At 37.1% G+C, this 7,385-nt stretch overlaps 1 non-coding gene across 1 annotated transcript; it reads left to right on the top strand.

The window, feature by feature from the left end:
• Positions 1-518: 518 nt before the first annotated feature.
• On the top strand, positions 519-626 carry LOC141567758 (U6 spliceosomal RNA). The gene has a single exon (XR_012490588.2). It is a non-coding gene; the product is annotated as a U6 spliceosomal RNA (small nuclear RNA).
• Positions 627-7,385: the final 6,759 nt, after the last annotated feature.

Genomic DNA, 7,385 nt, shown 5'->3' on the forward strand with positions numbered 1-7,385 from the left:
ATACTGGGTTATGACCACAATATAAAATCAACATTGAGAGTCTGGACTGATATAAAAATATTTGAATAAATAAATGGGGGGGAAAAGGGCAAATTTCTCATTCAGAAGAATTCCAGATAATTTATGTAGATATTCTACTTCCAGTGAAGCAGAACTTTACTCCACTTGAATGAAGGAATCCACTATTTCATTCTGGGTATTCATAGTAACTTACTTCGCAAAATTATAGTATGAAAAAGGGGGAAAGAGGAACTTAACAGTGGAGAAACCTCACAAACACTACGTCAGTGAGATGATCCAGATGAAGACCAACAGGAATAAGTCCTGCTGGTCGTTGGGACCCTCAAAATGATGTGATTAAAATGACATCTGACTTCTGTGGTCTTCTTCCCAAAAACCCATGATCCCAACATAATCATGAGGAAAACATAAGAAAAATCTAAATTGAATGAAACTGTACAAAATAGCTAACCAGAACTCCTAAAAACTGGCAAGGTCATCAAAAACAAGGAAAATGTGTGCTTGCTTCGGCAGCACGTATACAGAAATTGGAATGATACCGAGAAGATTAGCATGCCCCACCACAAGGATGAAACACGCAAATTCGTGAAGTGTTCTATATTTTAAAAATTAAAATGAATGTTTTTTTTTTTGTTGTTGTTGTTTTTTTAAAGGTAAATCTGAGAAACTGTCAGAGCAAAGAGGATCCTAAGGAGACATGACTACTAAATGGAATATTCTAGAACGGATAAAGGACATTCAGTAAAAACTAAGGAAATCTGAATAAAGTATGGGCTTAATCATTCATCTGCAGTGGTTCCTCAATTGTAACATAGGTACTGAACTAATGTTAAGATGATAATATAGGCAAAACTGGGTGTGGGGTATATGGCAACTCTGTTATTATCTTCACAATTTTTTCTGTAAATCTAAAACTATACTAAAGTGATAATAATAAAACTACATTAAAGTAAAAAGTTTATTTTTTTTTAAAAGGCAATTGTGAAAACTTAATTCATTTCCTTTGTTATTTAAATAGGAGATATTTATTGTCTACACATAATTTGCTGTGTTGAAGCAAATCTCCCTATTCATCTTATACTCCTTAAATTTTTTCTATAGTGTTTATCACCATCTGACATAATGTGTATTTATTATTTGAAAATTATTACCATGAAGACAGGGTTTCTGTGTTTTGTTGTTGTTTTTTTAGTGTTCTATCTCCTTCATTACATCAGTGAGCTTTGTTGACTAACAAATCACCCTAAAATTTAGTAGCTTGAAATAAGCCATTTATTACCTCTCACATGTCTACGGGCCTACAGGTAGTTGCATGAATCCGTGCTAGGTTTGGCTGATCCTTGCCAGGTTTGTTCATGGGTCTCTGGCTAGGTGGCTGATGAGCTGAAGGATGGCTGGTCTGAGATGGCCTGAGCTAAAATGACTCGTCTCCCCTCTCTGTCTCTCAGATCCCTCCAGCAGGTTAACCTAAGTGTGTTCTCATGGTAGTAACAAAGTTCTACCATGTAAACGGGAACGGAAGGGTACAAGCATTTTTAAAAGCCTCCACTAACATTAACTTCACAGGTGTTTGATTAGCTCAATCACATCACACTGGCCAAGCCCGGGGACTGGCAAAGGCTGTCGCTACAGAAGATGTAAATAATCAGAGTCTCCTGATGCAGTCGACCTGTTGTGACCATCTAGAACAGAGGTAGGCCCAGAACAGACACTCCACAAATATCCGTTATATAACAGAATGAAATGTAACTTTCTTTTCACACAAAATGCTTGATTGTATGAGTACATATATTGTAGATATAACATAGATGTTTGGAGCTACAGAAATTTTCTCGACGAAATGTAGAGTCCTACAATATTAGGTTGGTGCAAAAGTAATGGCGGTTTTTGCAATGGAAAAAAATGGCAAAAACTGCCATTACTTTTGCACCAACCTAATACCTATGCAAATATAAATCTAAGCAAAGATAAAAGGAACATAAAGTTGCATATCAAACCTAGCCAGCAGGTGTGTGAGTGTGTGTGTGTGTGTAGTTTAATTAGGTGCGGCTTTGTGGTATTATTTGATGCTTCTCCAGCTAACACTGATGTAGAATACATTTCAGACATTATGGAGACAAGGTATCTCAGCCTGTCGTGATGACAAATACTAACAGCAAGTGTCTAATAATCTAATAAACAAATATCCAAAGAAGACGTTTTCCAATTTGGATCAGGGCTATAAAGGAAATAAACAATCAGATGTGGTAGAGAGTGCTGGGAGACATTAACTCTGTGGTCTTCAATAAATGAATCTCTCAGGTGATAATATATGTGTCAAGAACAACACGATGAGTAAGAGTCAACCAAGTGACATGAGGTGAAAGAAGAGCATTCCATGCATTAGCGAAGGAAGTGCCAAGTTTCTGAGGTATGAAAGGGCTTTGTGTGCTGAAGGATCTAAAAGGAGAACAGAGTGTCTGGAGATGATTGGGGAGCAAAAGTGCTGTGACATGAAATTGGAGAAGTCGACAGACTATTTAAGGGCTCAAAGACATTGCAATTATTTAAACTTTATTTTTTTCCCTAAGAGAAATGGGAAGCCAATGAATAGATATGAAACTAGGGAACAACATATTTTCTTTAACTCTTGTATAAGACCACTCTGGCTGATGTGCGAAGAACAGATTGGAAAGGACCAAGGGTAGAATCAGGAAGGCAAAATTTGAGGGCTAATTTCAGTTTTCCGGGTGAGAGATGAGGGTAGTTGGACCTGGATGGAGGTAGTGAATATGGAAACGGGGAGATGGATTCAAGAAATATTTTAAAGGTATAAAGACTTCAATTCTTGCTGATGAGCAAGATCAGATACAGAAAAGACCCATTTTTACTGAGGCTATAGAAGTCTTGAAAAGAGACAAGTTTGTGATGGGGGTGATTCCATTTATTACATGTTAAGACTAGAATATCTATTAAAGCTCCATATTGGCTGATGAATATAAATGGGGAATAAACAGATTCGAAATATCAACAATAGAAGGTATTTAAAGCCATGAGACAAGATACCAACTTAGAGGCCCAGTGGTTAAAGAAAAGAGGGACTAGAACTGACCTCTGAAGCACTCCAAATTTTAAAGTTCTGTTAGAAGAGTTACAAAGACCGAGAAGGAATAGCCCATTAACCACAGAGGGACTGTGGTGTCACAAAAACCAATAAAAGGGTGTTTAGAGAGAAAGGAATGGTAGGCTGCATTGACTATGACTGAGAAGTTAGATATGAAAACAACGTGCCCACAGACTCGGGCAACAGGGAGAAATGTGATGACTTTTGCAAGAACATTTGATTCAAGGACTTGTGATGGAAGTCCAACTGGAAAAGACTAAAGAGGGAAAGAGATCAGAGGAGTTGAAGGCAGTGAACACAGATCACACTTTTAAGAGATTTGTTTTCTATAGAAGAGGGGACTCATATTTGACCTGCAGAGTCAAGGGACATTCGAGGTTTCATTTTTTTTCTTTGATTTGCTTTGATTTTATTCATTTTAAGATGGATGTTTCCAGAACATGTGTGGATGCTAATGGGGATGAGTAAGGACTCGTGACATACGAGAGAGAATCCATAAGTTGAAAAGTGATGTTTAAAAAAACTTCTTAACGGATCTGACCCTGGCCCTTCAGGCTCATAAACAGAACACTCTCCTTATTGTTCCTATTAGCGAAGAACTGGGTCAGCGGAGATAGATACAACTTGGAGCGGCCCAATCCCCATGCTGACCGTGAATCTCAATCTCTTCTCTTTTCCTTCACCTACTCACTTATTTTACATCCACGGCTGTTCACGAGTCCTGAAATATATGTACTGTCATCCTTTCTACAGTTCCTTTATGAAATGAAACTAACAATGTCTTTAAAAAGAAAGTGCTCAAAATTATATAAGGAAAAGAATGAAGAAGCAATAAATATTGTCAAGCCACAAATTTACAAACCAGTCTTTAAAAACTTTTCAGAAGTTTATATTAGACCTTGGATTTTTTTTAAATGATGGCTATTTGCTAAAGTATGGCTTAAATGCCACTGGTAGTAAGCCAGGTGACTTTACAACAGGTGATATACGAAAGGATTTGGGGAAGGAGGGAGCCCCAGCAGGAAACATAGGACCAAGATAGTTGAAAAAGCAGCAGGAAGAACAATGGATGAATGAGAGGGAGGGGGCAGTGGCGTAGGAAGAAAAGTCCAGGGGTTGCTGAAATTTCTGTCTGACTTAATTCTGTCTCACTCAGTGCTCACGCGTACATGTACACACACACACACACACACACACACACACACACACATACACACACACACACAAATGAATGTGTGCCAGTTTCCTGCTCACAGTCTTGCCTTCGAGTTTTCAGAACAAGGCTGGACCAGCTGCGATTACATAAATGGAGGGAGGAGGGACAACCCCATTCTAAGCAAGATCAGCTCCTGCCAGAAATGCTGGACCCCAAGACCAAGGGCTTTCAGAAGCTGAAGTGAAGGCTGAAGTTCTTGAGTCCATTTCAGCATCTGCAGAGGCAGCCGAGTGGAGCTCAAGAAAGGCTCGGGAGTCTATTAGAATTGTATTCTGCTCTTGGCTGAGACCCACAGCTCTGTGATCCTATAGGTACCGTGTCACCCCTCTGGGATGCAATCACATGGTAGGAATAAAAGCACTAACTATGAGGTTGCTGGCTCCAAAAAAAAAAAAAGTGACAGAACCCTAGTTGTAAATCCTCTCCATTCATTCAGTCTTCAAATCATCAAACATAATTGTGTGAATTTCCTAGTTATTAACTTGTCAGGAAAAAATTTCTGCAAATATCCGAAACATGCTGAATTCATGCTGACAAAATTGGGAGTTATGAAATAACCACATGTTCTGAAGAACAGATCCAGAACAACCTTTTAGGTGTCTCCTTCAGATAAAAGTTTGTTGAATAAAAACCACTTATATCAGTATGATTAAAAATTAAGTTTTAGTATTGGAGGAATGGTTAAATATTTTCTTTTGTGCTGATTGATATTAAAATATCAAATATATGCTAAAAATATTAGATATATGCTGATTGATATTAAAAATTAAAAAATAGCTGTGCAAAATGAACTTTCAACCCCATTTTCCTCTCAAAGCATCAATGTACTACCGTATAATTATTAGCGACTAACAAACCTTATTTTTCTGTAGTGCTTTCATGGAAGAACTAATTTGCAGCTCAGACATTAAATACATGTTTTCACTTCTTTTCATAATTTGTTTTACTTATTTTTTTAAATTTTTTAAAGTCATTAGTATTCTTTGGTTCCACGTGTATGTATTTGGTTATACATGTGTAACATGGTGTGGTTATACATGTATTTTTATGCTGACCTTACATATATTGCAAGTAAGTCATTTTTTTATTCATGGAAATATAAATTTATTATTAAACGCAATTGAAAAAACAATCTTTTGAAAACATTAATCATAAGATGAGTCTACGGGAAATATTGTCAAGGTATGCGTAAAAAAATTTTTTTTGAGTCATGCTGCCTTACATAAAGAAAATTTAAAAGCTGATCATCCTTTATCAAAGACATGTCTTTTTCAAACACCAAGGTTAAAGGGAATCAAATTTATTTTTCAAGAACATTCTAGGGTTAGCGCCATTTTCTTAAGTTTGTTACGACATCTCTTTAACCTGAAAAAACTATAAAGATGCTTTAAGATAGTGGTGCCTAATTATGATTCCCAGTGTTTTAGGGTATTTTTGAAAAAAAATAATTAATTATGCTGTCACACAATACTTGAAAAAGTATATCCATGTCTATATTAAAATTGAAAATTACAAAAAAAAATACCCACAAAACTATATTACTCCTACCCAAATACTAAGATTTGGGCAAAAATGCCATAAAATCCTATCCCAGAGCCACCAGATACCCTGAGGTAGAGGGTTGCAGTAATAGGCAATCTAATGACGAAGGCGACAGCACCGTCTGATTAGACTGAAACAAGGTACAGGCCAGAGAGAGCAATATTTGAAGAGTTGCCTTAACTCTGTCTTGGAAGGTAACTTGTGCCTTTCCTCTAAAACTTGCTTATTTTACTCAGAGGCTTATGGGCTTAAAGACTTGAAACCTGAAAGCGAGAAACCCTCTAAATTATTTTTACTATTGACTCAGTGACAAAGTCAAGGAAAGACAACTTTCAAATAGATTGTACTACTCTAGAAAATATTATCAAAATTGTTTCTTCTCCTGTGTCTACCCACTTTTCTTCACAGGAGACGCTAAGTGAAAAAAAGAGAACTGATACATTCGTGCATGACTTAGGATTTTAGAAATTTGAGAGCTGAAGAGGACCTACCTGAAAAATCATCTAACATAACTGTCGTTTGTACGAACAAAGAAATTGAGGCCCCAGAGTTTAAGTGGCGCGCACACACACACACACACACACACACACACCAGACTAATGATACAGAAGATTTAATATGTTCTTTGCAAGAGCAAATCGTTTCCAAATGATGTGAGGATTTTCCACACCTCTTTTTCTATTACTTAGTAGAAGTCATTTCTTTCAAACAAAAGTAACATAGATCCATCTGTTTTAGCGTATGACTCATTCATCTGCATTTTCTGACCTAAAATATCTCTTGCTAAGAAATATCCTTTTCCTCAAAGGAAATAATAGTGACACTTCAGAACAGGTACTGGAAATCCTGACCCCCCCCCCCCCCCCCCCCCCCGCTTAATTTCATAGCCCTCAGCTGAGCACCTGTGAGGTCAGTTGTTTGGGTCTCTATCACAGCTAAGAGAATAACTCTCCCCTTCCTGCCACGGCTGTCCTCGCCAGTTCACATGCAGTAGAACTTACTTTATTTCTTAAAAATAATACAGACCCACAGAAATCATTTTCCGATCATAAAAGTAATAATTCATAGTTATTATAGAAAATCTGGAAACCTAGAAAAGGACAGGAAAGATCATAAAAATCCATCACAATCCCACTGTGGAGGCAAATTATTGATTTCATTCTCAGACCTCATTTCTACTTCCTAAAATCCTCTGGTTTTATTTCTGAATCCATGTGTTTCTGGGAAAGCCAATGTCCTTTCAAGCCCCAAAGGGGTGTCCAGTCAGTGGACATTCCCTGTCGATGGCCACAGCGACAGTTTCAGGAGGAAAACTGTGTCTCCTCACTCCAATGAGTGAATGCTTTCTCTATGAAAGCTATTACCTCATTATCGTATTTGTTGCTAACATTTCCCAATCTGTTCTTGTTTTCTTCATTTTGTTTAAGACCTTCCAACATAAATAACTTTTGAATTTTTTTATGTCATGCAAGCACACGTGTTTTGTTTTTTATAGAATTTTGC

Source organism: Rhinolophus sinicus, chromosome 8, assembly GCF_057876585.1.
Source record: "Rhinolophus sinicus isolate RSI-liver-muscle chromosome 8, RSI-T2T, whole genome shotgun sequence".
Lineage (NCBI taxonomy): Eukaryota > Metazoa > Chordata > Mammalia > Chiroptera > Rhinolophidae > Rhinolophus > Rhinolophus sinicus.